Source organism: Heterodontus francisci, chromosome 12 (assembly GCF_036365525.1).
Source record: "Heterodontus francisci isolate sHetFra1 chromosome 12, sHetFra1.hap1, whole genome shotgun sequence".
Classification (NCBI taxonomy): domain Eukaryota; kingdom Metazoa; phylum Chordata; class Chondrichthyes; order Heterodontiformes; family Heterodontidae; genus Heterodontus; species Heterodontus francisci.
The window spans coordinates 118,238,204-118,252,291 of record NC_090382.1 but is presented as its reverse complement, the minus strand read 5'-3'; positions in this window follow the sequence as shown (position 1 = coordinate 118,252,291).

The window sequence follows — 14,088 nt, the reverse complement described above, 5'->3', positions numbered from 1 at the left end:
TTGACATTCTGGGCAGAGAACATTGAGGATACTACCCCATTGATTAAGAAAACACACTCGTGACATTCAGTTGCCCAGTGAAACACTGTCAAAACATGTAGTTAAATATGACTTACATTTAGATCATTCCTTTCCTGATTCCAGGACATCCCAAAGTGGTTTACAGGCAAAGAAATACTTTTGAAGTGTAGTCATTGTCTTAATGGAGGGAAACATTTTATCCAATTCACGCACAGCAAGATCCCACAAACAGCAATAAGATATTGAGCAGATTTTTTTTAGTGATGTTGGTTGATGGATAAATATGGTCCATAATACCGCACTTTGTAGTAATATCGTGGGATCTTTTATGTCCACTTGAGAAGACAGACGGGGACTCGATTTAATGTCTTATCTAAAAGACAACACCTTGAACAGTACTGCACTGGAAGTGTCAGCCTAGATTATGTGCTAAAGTCAGGAGAAACTGGCCACAGAATTGGACTCTGTAGTGCCAGTAGTTCTTGCCACATCTCAATGGGGAGATATACCACAACTCCCTGAAGATATGATCGGTGTGTGACCATGCATCACGTTGGTGAATTCCCATTACCCTGGAAGCAATCACGATGCTTTCATCCTGCACCAGTCAGCCATTCCTGCATGTCCGAGCTACCTCCTCGAACCAGAGAGTGGCTGCTTGATGACAAGCGTTATGTGTTCGACACGAGGCTGATTACTCCCCTCCACTGACCAACCACACATGGACAACACTCATATAAGGTCATCCATGGTGCAACAAGGAACAACATGAAGCAAATCATTGGCTTTCTTCAGCAACAGTTCCGCTGCCTGACCGCTCAGGGTGATCCTGCAGTAGTCGCTGGAGCGTGTCTCCCAATTCATGCTGCATCCTACACAACCTGGGCATCATGAGGGCACAGATCTTTCCACCAGGGATGCAGAAAGCACCTCACATGGTGGAGGAGGAGGAAGAAGTCAGCCAGCAGCCAGCACGTCTTTGGGCCGGACGGGGTGTCTGTGAGCAGCTACTCAGAGTCTGGTTCCCCTGGATAAATCCCCGCATAACCATTGTTTCACAATCCCCACCTTACCATTCCTCTGTTACACAACATCCTCTTGGCCAAAAACCTGAAATAAAAGACATCAAAAAAATTCCACAACAACATTATCCATCAACTTATCCAATACTCCATATGATATTCCACCTTTCACCCTTGTCCATCCCTTAGTGCCTGTCCTGCGGGTGCCTTTGCCTATCATAGTGCTCCTATGGGCTTTGAAGGCCCGACTTCAGACTGCACTGCCTCGGCCTGGACAGCAGCAGCCTGGGCTGGCTGGCTGACAGAAACAGCAGAGACACTGGGGGAGTGTTGGTGGTGGAGCACAAATGCTGCCATCCTGAGAGAGGGCAGCAGGCTCATGCTCCATGGAGCTACTGCCACTCCCCCAGGGCAGTGTCTCAGCAAATCTAGTAATCTGTTGGAGCACAGATTGCTGGACTGCTGTGAGAGCCTGAAAACCCCTTTGAGCACTGGTATCCGCAGCCATGATGACAGCAGTCTGAGCCTACTGGCAGCAAGCAGAGCTCTCACAACATCAGCCTGAGCTTACAGAGCAGCAATTGAACAGATATACTGGGGAGAATTTTATGCTCTCCCCCGTGGTGGGTTTGGAGGCGAGAAGAGCCTAAAATTGGGTGGGAAAGTGACAGGGGGATTCCGGTCACCATCCCGCCTCTGCCAAAATTTAGTCCAGCATGGGAAGGCCTGTGAATGGCCTTCCCACCACACCACCAATTGAAGCCCTTAACTGGGCAATTAACACCCATTTTTTAATTTGCTCATGGGATGTGGGCATCGCTGGCTCGTCCAGCATTTATTGCCCATTACTAATTGCCCTTGAGAAGGTGATGAGAGCTGCCTTCTTGAACCGCTGCAGTCCATATGGGGTAGATACACCCACAGTACTGTTAGGAATGAGTTCCAGGATTTTGACCCAGCGACAGTGAAGGAACAGCGATATAGTTCCAAGTCAGGATGGTGTGTGGCTTGGAGGGGAATTTGCAGGTGGTGGTGTTCCCATGCATCTTCTGCCCTTGTCTTTCTAGGTGGTAGAGGTCACAGGTTTGGAAGGTGCTGTCGAAGGAGCCTTGGTGTGTTGCTGCAGTGCATCTTGTAGATAATACACACTGCTGCTACTGTGTGTCAGTGGTGGAGGGAGTGAATGTTTGTGAATGGGAGTACAATCAAACGGGTTGCTTTGTCCTGGACGGTGTTGAGCTTCTTGAGTCCAATTAAGGGCCTCTTTCTGCCGCAGCCACAATTAGCCTTGCAGTAGGTGGACCTGTCGCCACACGGAAAGCACGGCACAAAAACTGTGCGGCTGCTTCCTGGCTCTGATGGGGGTGGTCCCTCATTAAAAGGCACTTAGTTCCTGAAAAAGAGACCCAGGAAGGTGGGGGGGGGGGGGGGTTGCTGGTGAGGGCCACTCCCTACCCTTGCTGCTGACCCCCTCTCCCCCATGAACCTTGCCCTGTGAGACGCTTCCTGGCCTGATCTACCTGAGGCCTGATTCCAGTGACTCTTCTCAGCCTTCGGTAGGTTCTTTACCAGCAGCAGCCACCACCTCTGGCTGGCGCTAAAGCAACCAACCTCTAATGGGCCAGCAGCTCTGCAAGGGTGGGACTGCCAGCGACAGTGTCCTTGATCCTGTGGAAGGCCTGCTGCTGTCCACTTAGGAGCCTAAATTCAGCAAGCCTTCATCAAGCTAAAATTCCCTCCACTGATTTAATAGAGCTCATTCCCAACAGTGACAAACATGTTCAATTGTCAGGTATTTTTGTCACTTTACTTCCTTTGATTATTTGATTGGGCTCCTCGATGCTTCATGATCTATGGTTATTGATCATTGTTAATTAGAATTGCCCCAAGCACAAGATAATCTAAGATGTTTAAGCAAGTCTTTTTTGGTGTAAATGTTTGGATATCAATAATTTCCTAAATGATGAGGATCACTTCATGTCTTTACTTATACTTCAATCAAGCATTTCCTTTTTTCTGAGTTATACATATTAATGAATTTTGCAAAAAAACATGAGATTTTTAAAAATTATATGTTCCAGATACAGAGAAGAGGTTTATCCAGGCCTATTGTAATACACTGCTTTGCCTGTTCTGGGACGAGGGAGCAGTACCACAGGATATGCGCGATGCCAATATCATCACCCTCTATAAAAACAAAGGTGACCGCGGTGACTGTAACAACTATCGTGGAATCTCCCTGCTCAGCATGGTGGGGAAAGTCTTCGCTCGAGTCGCTTTAAACAGGCTCCAGAAGCTGGCCGAGCGTGTCTACCCTGAGGCACAGTGTGGCTTTCGAGGAGAGAGATCGACCATTGACATGCTGTTCTCCCTTCGTCAGCTACAGGAGAAATGCCGCGGACAACAGATGCCTCCCTACATTGCTTTCTTTGATCTCACCAAAGCCTTTGACCTTGTCAGCAGACGTGGTCTCTTCAGACTACTAGAAAAGATCAGATGTCCACCGAAGCTACTAAGTATCATCACCTCATTCCATGACAATATGAAAGGCACAATTCAGCATAGCAGCACCTCAGCAAACCCCTTTCCTATCCTGAGTGGTGTGAAACAGGGCTGTGTTCTCACTGTTTGGGATCTTTTTCTCCCTGCTGCTCTCACATGCGTTCAAGTCTTTAGAAGAAGGAATTTTCCTCCACACAAGATCGGGGGGCAGGTTGTTCAACCTTGCCCGCCTAAAAGCGAGGACCAAAGTACGGAAAGTCCTCTTCAGGGAACTCCTCTTTGCTGACGATGCTGCTTTAACATCTCACACTGAAGAGTGTCTGCAGAGACTCATCGACAGGTTTGCGGCTGCCTGCAACGAATTTGGCCGAACCATCAGCCTCAAGAAAACGAACATCATGGGACAGGACGTCAGAAATGCTCCATTCATCTATATCGGCGACCACGCTCTGGAAGTGGTTCAAGAGTTCACCTACCTCGGCTCAACTATCACCAGTAACCTGCCTCTCAATGCAGAAATCAACAAGCGCATGGGTAAGGCTTCCACTGCTATGTCCAGACTGGCCAAGAGAGTGTGGGAAAATGGTGCACTGACACAGAACACAAAAGTCCGAGTGTATCAAGCCTGTGGCCTCAGTACCTTGCTCTACGGCAGCGAGGCCTGGACAACGTATGTCAGCCAAGAGCGACGTCTCAATTCATTCCATCTTCGCTGCCTCAGGAGAATCCTTGGCATCAGGTGGCAGGACCGCATCTCCAACACAGAAATCCTCGAGGCGGCCAACACCTCCAACTTATACACACTACTGAGTCAGCGGCGCTTGAGATGGCTTGGCCATGTGAGCCACATGGAAGATGGTAGGATCCCCAAAGACACATTGCACAGCGAGCTCGCCACTAGTATCAGACCCACCGGCCGTCCATGTCTCTGCTTTAAAGACGTCTACAAATGCGACATGTAGTCCTGTAACATTGATCACAAGTCGTGGGAGTCAGTTGCCAGTGATCGCCAGAGCTGGCGGGCAGCCATAAAGGCGGGGCTAAAGTGTGGCGAGTCGAAGAGACTTAGCAGTTGGCACGAAAAAAGACAGAAGCGCAAGGGGAGAGCCAACTGTGTAACAGCCCCGACAACCAATTTTATCTGCAGCACCTGTGGAAGAGTCTGTCACTCTAGAATTGGCCTTTATAGCCACTCCAGGCGCTGCTTCATAAACTACTGACCACCTCCAGGCGCTTCCCCATTATCTCCCAAGACAAGGAGGCAAAAGAAGAAGAAATTGTAATACATTTACTGCTCTTATCCAAGCTCTGTGGTCTAGGGATTGCATCATGTAGAATCCTTTTTTGGGAGCTGCAAAGACATTTAAAGACCCAAAGTCGTGGGTGGGAGTGAAAATTCACTGCCCACGATAATAGGTAATGACAAACAAGAAGTATCCTTTACCGATGCCTGAAATAGGTGTTAGGGCCTTTGGATAGGCAAATAATGGGCCAAATGCCTGCTTGAAGGCCCCTCTCCAAGGCTGCTTTGCCCTGAGGCAAATAGCACCATCAGAGGCCATACTCAGGGCAACCAGCCCCAGGGATTGCCTGCCATAAAGATCAATAAAAGAAAGATATGCATTTATGTCACACTATTCATGAGCTCAGGGTGTTACAATTCACTTTCCTCCCAACAGAGTACTTTTGAAGAGTAATGTAGGAGAAGCAACAGCCAATCTGCACACAGCAAGATCCCACAAACAGCAATGTGATAATGAATAGATAATCTAGATGATTTAGAGATAAATATTAGCCAGGACACCAGTGAGAACCTCCTTGCTGTTCTTTGAACACTTCCGTGGGATTTTTTATATTCACCTGAAAGGGCAAAGGGGGGCCTTGATTTAACTTATGAAAGATAGCACCATTGACAGTGCATCATCTGCCGCCGATTTCAGCGGCGGGGGAGAAAATGGTGGCCTGCCCGTGCGGGCCGCACGCCAAAGAGCCGCTGCAATCTCAAGCGCGGAGGCTCATTTAAATAGCCAGGGCAGGGCTGGCCCTCCTGATCACATGGAGGGGGTGGGGTGTCAGTCCCGGGAAATGGCGTCAGCTACTCGTGCACAGGCATTGACGCCATTTTTAAAGGGCTGTCTGTCTTACCGGCTAATTTAAATATTTAAAGAGAAATTGAATGAAATTAAATAAATAAACCTTTTTCCCCTCTCCCACCCCCACAATAACAATTAAATTAATTGTTTGCCTTTCCCCCAAAAAACTTTTACCTTTACCATCTGACCTTCCCCCCACCCCCCCCACCAAACTGCACAAACTTTAAACTATAACCCTTCTCACCATCCCCTACATATGATGTTAATTTGACCCCGTCCCTCCCCCCCCCCCCACCCCCACATTTAGAAACTTAGCTCCTGCCCACTCCCCACCAGTGTTGGGCCTCATTTCCCCGGACGGGGTTCCGAAGACGCGGGTGTGCTGGCCACCGGGCTCAAGATCGCAGAGGGACATCAAGATTAATGGTCAGTACATGCAAATCTATTAATTTACTTTCTTTGCATATGATGATTGTGCTCCCATTACCGAGTGGCGGTGGGGGGGTGCTGGGCTGGGGGCCACACGGAGCCTTGCCGCCACCGGAAGGATCGGGCCAGGCCCTGCCGGCGTCAAAGCCTCATCCAGAGCCATCTTCAGGCCCCCCCACCACGGATCAAAATGTCGAGGACTCCTTAAAACCCAGCCCTTTGTGTTCCAGTCTCTAGTGTGGGTTTATGAACCCATAGCCTTGTGGTTCCGAGGTAAAGCTGCTTCCAACTGATTCACAGTCAAGTCACATACAAAGCAGTAGGAGAAAAGTATGTGAGGTGGACTGGGTAGGAGTACGGTTTTGGCATTCAGTGTTAACATTTCTCTTTGAGTACTCTGAGCTGGTAAACGCTGTGTGTGAAACCAAGCCTTATGCATGATAAAAGGTGCCAGATTCAATTTGTGGCTTGTGCTTAATTAGCTGCTGTCACCCAGGGTAGCTGTAGGTTGGCAATAACTGGGTCCAATGTCCCTGCATTAGAAAAGGAGAAAAAAAAATCACTCAGTGATTCCATCTGCAAAGTGCACGTATGTGGAGTTAGATGATAACAACATCAGGTGGAATTGCGATGCCTAACACGGTTGGATAGCCTGCCAATGCTCCCTGCCTGTGCTCACAAATGCAGAATGATTAATTGGCTGAGGAAATCATTGGCTAACTTCCAATAATATTAATGCCTTTCCAGAAAAGGAGGGACGATGATTTTTTTTTAAATGACTGCAATTATTAACACAGAAACGTAGATCATACCAAGGAAAGACAGATCTGAAATAGTTAAGATGCAACCAGCTGTAGTTATTAATATTGTTCTGACTGTGACTTCCCCCCTCATGAGCCTCAGTAGATGGATCCCTCAGTGACAGAGACAGATTCTCAGGGGAATATCCTTTCTTTAGTGTGAAGCCTGCAGTATATGGAGTTTTTCAAATAGTAACCTCTATAAACTCCAACTCCATAGTGAGGTCTGTTCAGTATGCAAATAAGCACCTCTGGAAATTGCTTTGGATGTTCTCGGAGGTTATATGTATGAGGAAAGGCTGAACAGGCTGGGACTGTTTTCTGTAGAAAAGAAAGGCTGACGGGTGACGTGATAGAGGTCTTCAAGATTAGGAAAGGGTTTGATAGGGTAGGCATTGTTATGACCGCAGTGGGATCAATGCACTGCCGATTCAGTCCCGTCACTCCACAGGTCGCAGCATTTATTAAGCTTTTACACCCAATCGGAAAACAGCCAAATTAAACTCTCTAGTAACCCCAGAATGAAACAGACCAAACCAGGTATCTTTAGACAACTACAAATTAACTATTTATTTTTTTTAAACTCAATCTTAAACACTATTAAGATAAACCTATGTCTAAAGACATTATGACTTCTTATTTTAACCTAATTCCCCATTCAACACATACACTCAAAACTAACAGTTAACCATTTTTAAAAGCGGAGTTTTTAAAACTAGCTGTCTCTTCGGATGAAATAAAATAAGACAGCCTTCGTACATTTACGTTCCAGATGGATGAGGTCTTCAAATGTGGATTTGATTAAAATAGTCCTTCAGAAGATAGGCATACAACTCTTTCGGCTGCAGCAAGCATTAAACAGTTCTTTGAATGATGAGCAAAACAATACAAACAGATTCTTAACGAAGAAGGCTTTTCTTCTTTACTCAGGGAATTAACTTGGCTTGTAGTTCATTGTAGAATTTCTGCTGAGAGAGAATAAAACAACTCCTTTTTTTTCCAGTTCGCCTCACTGGAATGTCTCTCAGAACTAATTGGTTTCAGCCGGTTTCTGCCAGTTCCACACACAGTCAAAGTGGAAACATGATACCATGTGACCTCTCAGTCCTGCTGTTGTCCAGTGGCACACTGTCTCTCCAGGACATTCTCTCCCTTAAAGGTGCACTGTTTTTAACAAAGTCTTAAAGGCACACACACTGTTTTTAATCTAAGGAGAAAGATAATTATAGGTCCGTGACAACATAGAAAAGATGCTTTCACTTAAGGGAGAGACCAAACTAAGGACTATAAAATCAGATTTCTTTTTATTTGTTTGTGGGATGTGGGTATCGCTGGCAAGGCTAGCATTTATTGCCCATCCTTAATTGCCCTTCAACTGAGTGGCTTGCTAGGCCATTTCAGAGGGCAGTTAAGAGTGAACCACATTGCTGTGAGTCTGGTGTCACATGTAGGCCAGACCAGGTAATGACAGCAGATTTCCTTCCCTAAAGGACATTAGTGAACCAAATGGGTTTTTTTACAACAATGGTTTCATGGTCACCATTAGACTAGCTTTCATATTCCAGATTTATTAATTGAATTCAAATTTCACCATCAGCCGCGGTGAGATTCAAATCCATGTCCCCAGAGCATTAGCCTAGGCGCTGGATTACAAGTCCCGTGACATTACCATTCTGCCAATGTCCCAATGCGCTTACAGCCTATGAAGTACTTTTGAAGTGTAGTCATTGTTGTAATATAGGAAACATGGCAGACAACTTGTGCACAGCAAGCTCCCACAAATCTATGTGATAATGATCAGATAATATTTTCTTTGTGATCCTTTTTACTCATTCATGGAATGTGAGTGTTGCTGGAAAGGCCAGCATTTATTTCCCATTCCAAATTGCCCTTGAGAAGGTGATGGTGAGCTGCCTTCTTGAACCCCTGCAGTCCATGTGTGGTAGATACACACACAGTGTTGTTAGTCAGGAAGTTCCAGGATTTAACCCAGCAACAGTGAAGGAATGGCAATATAGTTCCAAGTCAGGATGGTGTGTGGCTTGGAGGGGAACTTGCAGGTGATGGTGTTCCCATATCTGCTGCCTTTGTCCTTCTAGGTGGAAGAGGTTTGGAAGGTGCTGTCGAAGGAGGCTTGACAAGATGCTGCAGTGCATCTTGTAGATGGTACACACTGTTGCCGCTGTGCGTCAGTGGTAAAGGGAGTGAATATTTAAGGTGGTGGATGTTAGTGTCCAATATGTTCTGTTGATGGATGTTAACTACCTAATAGCTGAAGATAATAGGGTGAGTAGGTTTTGGGTGTAGATTAGTTAATTTTTCTCGGATGTATATATAAAGAAGAGCAGCCAGCATTGGCTGAAGATTGTTAAGAGTGGAGTAGTGAGCTCTGGAGTAAGCAATTGTTAGCAGGAATGAATCTAGAAGAATCACTCGACACTCAGGTCTGCTCCAATGTCAAACAGTTTATTTAGTTACGCCAGCGGGGAGCAGGTCACTGGGCTGTCCAGATGCCTCTCCACTGAACAAAGAAAAATCCACAACAGATATACAGTTATTCAGCCCATCCCGGCTGGACATAATCCAATCATAACGGTTATTGGTTACATATATTACATTCATTACCAATAAAATTATTAATTATGCATCATATGGTTGTGGGGATAGCTCATGGTACGCCCCTGACCATCTCAGCTTGCTTACCAAACCCCCCCTTATCAACTATCCTTGAGTCTTCACAATGAATCCTTCTACCTCTATCAGGCCTGCATTCCTAGATGCTTTGTGTAGTCTGCAATTAGACAGAGCAGCTGTCTTATGCACTGATATGGTGGGCCCTCCTTGGTCAGGCTAATTGCCTGTGCTAAGCAGTACCATTCTCAAGGCTGCAAGCTAACTAACTTGTCCCACAATGCCTTGGGTAAATACTCAATTTTGTAACAATATGTGGCTACACTTTCATCTTATATATATATATATATATATATATATATATATGTGTATTTATTTAGCTGCATCGGCCACAATTTTTTCCCTCTACACAATAAACAGTCTCCACCAAAGCATCCTCGTCTCAGTGTCTTCTTCACAAACAGACTTGGAAGTTTCACTGGTATTGGTAGCAGAAGATGGTTGCCTGAAAGTGAAGATTAGAGACTAAGATTTATTTTCAGACAGAAAATGAAAACTGGAATGAAAATTTTTTGAAAAGAATGGAACTGGAGTTTTATTTTGAAGAAAGATGACTGAAACCAGGTGTAATGTGTCGGGATATGATTTTCTACCACTATTTTGTGAAGCCGAACCTTATGATCAACAGAAGAATGAAGCTGATCTATGCACATGGGCTACGTCTTCGCCAAAGAGAAAGCAAGGAATGGCCCTTGCACTTTCACTACCTGCCGGAAGCAAGGTCAGGGGCAAAGTGTTCTCGGAGCTAGAGGCTCATCATTCAGACAATGAGGAAGGTTTGGACAAACTCATAAAATTTATGGATAAAATTTATATGAAAGATGACTTATTGAGTGCCGATGAGGCGTGCTTGTACTTTGATAAAGTTAGAAAAATGGATGGTTCTTCCAAAGAAGAATATATCATAGAGTCATAAAGTCATAGAGTTTTACAACATGGAAATAGGCCCTTTGACCCAACGCACCGGCGCCGACCATCAAGCACTCGTCCTAACTAATCCCATTTCCCCGCTGTTGGCCCGTAGCCTTGTGTGCTATGGCGTTTCAAGTGCTCATCTAAATGCTTCCTGAATGTCGTGAGTTTTCCTGCCTCTACCACCTCTTCAGGCAGTGTGTTCCAGATACCAACCACCCACTGGGTGAAAAAATTCCTCCTCAATTCTCCTCTAAACCTCCTGCCCCTTACCTTAAATCTATGCCCCCAAGTTATTAACCTCTCCGCTAAGGGAAAAAGTTTCTTCTTATCTATCCTATCAATGCCCCTCATAATTTTGTATACCTCAATCAGGTCCCCCCTCAGCCTTCTCCACTCCACGGAAAACAACCCCAATCTATCTAGTCGGTCTTCATAGCTGAAATGCTCCAGCCCAGGCAACATCCTGGTGAATCTCCTCTGCACCCTCTCCATTGCAATTGCATCCTTCCTATAGTTCGGTGCCCAGAACGGTACAAAGTACTCCAGCTGTGGCCTAACCAGCGTTTTATACAGCTCCATCATAACCTCCCTGCTCTTATATTCTATGCTTCAGCTAATAAAGGCAAGTATCCCATATGCCTTCCTAACCACCTTATCTACCTGTGCTGCTGCCTTCAGTGATCTATGGACAAGTACACCAAGGTCCCTCTGACCCTCTGTACTTCCTCGGGTCCTACCATCCATTGTATATTCTCTTGTCTTCTTAGCCCTCCCAAAATGCATCACCTCACACTTCTCAGGATTAAATTCCATTTGCCACTGCTCCGCCCATCTTACCAGCCCATCTATATCGTCCTGTAATCTAAGGCTTTCCTCCTCACTATTTACGACACCAACAATTTTCGTCTCGTCTGTGAACTTACTAATCATACCTCCTATATTCATGTCTAAATCATTAATGTACACTACAAATAGTAAGAGTCCCAGCACCGATCCCTGTGGTACACCACTGGTCACAGGCTTCCACTCGCAAAAACAGCCCTCGACCATCACCCTCTGCCTCCTGCCACCAAGCCAATTTTGAATCCAATTTGCCAAATCACCCTGGATCCCATGGACCTTTACTTTCTTAACCAATCTCCCATATGGGACCTTATCAAAAGCCTTACTGAAGTCCATGTAGACTACATCAACTGCTTTACCTTCATCTACACATCTCGTCACCTCTTCAAAAAATTCACTCAAGTTAGTTTGACATGATCTCCCCCTGACAAAGCCATGCTGACTATCCCTGATTAATCCCTGCCTCTCCAAGTGGAGATTAATCCTGTCTCTCAGAATTTTTTCCAATAATTTCCCGACCATTGGTGTTAGACTCACCGACCTGTAATTACCTGGTTTATCCGTGCTACCCTTCTTGAATAATGGCACCACATTCACTGTCCTCCAGTCCTCTGGTACCTCTCCTGTGGCCAGAGAGGATTTGAAAATTTGTGTCAGGGCCCCTGCTATCTCCTCCCTTGCCTCACATAACAGCCTGGGATACATCTCATCTGGGCCTAGGGATTTATCCACTTTTAAGCCCGCTAAAACAGCTAATACTTCCTTTCAATGTTAATATGTTCAAGTATATCACAATCCCCCTTCCTGATCACTACACCCACATCGTCCTTCTTCATTGTGAACACAGATGAAAAGTAATTATTTAAAACCTCTCCTATGTCCTCCAGCTCCACACACAGATTGCCTCTTTGATCTTTAATGGGCCCCACTTTCCCTGGTTATCCTCTTGCCCCTGACATGCTTATAAAATGCCTTAGGATTTTCCTTTATCGTGTCTGCCAGTGATTTTTCATGCCACCTCTTTGCTCTCCCAATTACTTTTTTAAGCACTCCCCGACACTTTCTGTACTCCTTTAGGGCCTCCACTGTTTTCAGCACTCTGAATCTGCCATACGCCTCCTTTTGTTTTCCTTATCCAATCCTCTATATCCCTTGACATCCAGGTTTCCCTTGACCTGTTGGTCCTACTCTTCACCTTGACAGGAACATGCTGCACCTGAACCCTCACAATCTCCCTTCTAAATGACTCCCACTGGTCTGATGTAGACTTTCCTGTAAGAAGCTGCTCCCAGTTCACTGTGGCCAGATCCTGTTATATCATATTGAACTCCACGCACTTCCTTCAAGTAAAAGGTGTCGCTACGGGTACCCGCATGGGTCCTAGTTATGCCTGTCTTTTTGTGGGATATGTCGAGCATTCTTTGTTCCTGTCCTACTCAGGCCCCCTCCCCCAACTCTATTTCCGGTACATTGATGACTGTATCGGTGCCGTTTCCTGCTCCCGCCCCGAACTGGAAAACTTTATCAACTTTGCTTCCAATTTCCACCCTTCTCTCACCTTTACATGGTCCATCTCTGACACTTCCCTTCCCTTCCTCGACTTCTCTGTCTCCATCTCTGGGGATAAGTTGTCTACTAATATCCATTATAAGCCCACCGATTCCCACAGCTACCTCGACTACACTTCTTCACACCCTACCTCCTGTAAGGACTCTATTCCATTCTCCCAGTTTCTCCGTCTCCGATGCATCTGCTCTGATGATGCTACCTTACATGACGGTGCTTCTGATATGACCTCCTTTTTCCTCAACCAAGGATTTCCCCCCACTGTGGTTGACAGGGCCCTCAACCGTGTCCGACCCATTCCCCGCACCTCTACCCTCACCCCTTCCCCTCCCTCCCAGAACCGTGACAGGGTTCCCCTTGTCCTCACTTTTCACCCCATCAGCCTCCATATCCAAAGGATCATCCTCCGCCATTTCCGCCACCTCCAACGTGATGCCACTACCAGTCGCATCTTCCCCTCCCTTCCCCTGTCAGCATTCCGAAGGGATCGTTCCCTCCGCGACACCCTGGTCCACTCCTCCATTACCCCCACCACCTCGTCCCCGTCCCATGGCACCTTCCCCTGCAATCGCAGGAGGTGTAATACCTGCCCATTTACCTCCTCTCTCCTCACTATCCCAGGCCCCAAACACTCCTTTCAGGTGAAGCAGTGATTTACTTGTACTTCTTTCAATGTAGTATACTGTATTCGCTGCTCACAGTGTGATCTCCTCTACATTGGGGAGACCAAGCGCAGACTGGGTGACCGCTTTGCGGAACATCTCCGCTCAGTCCGCAAGCAGGACCCTGAGCTTCCGGTTGCTTGCCATTTCAACACTCCCCCCTGCTCTCATGCTCACATCTCTGTCCATGGATTGCTACAGTGTTCCAGTGAACATCAACGCAAGCTCAAGGAACAGCATCTCATCTATCGATTAGGCACACTACAGCCTGCTGGACTGAACATTGAGTTCAATAATTTCAGAGCATGACAGCCCCCCATTTTACTTTCATTTTTAGTTATTTTTTCTTCCTTTTTATTTACATTCTTTTTTACATTTTTTCCAATTTTTTTTTTGCATTTATTTCATTTCATCTTAGTTTGTTCAGTTTGCTTAGCCACTGTTTTTTTTCAGGTTTGCACTTGCTGCTGTTCAATATTCAGTGTATTAACACCTAATCTGTACTAATGCTTTGTCTTTCAACACACCATTAACATATTGTTTG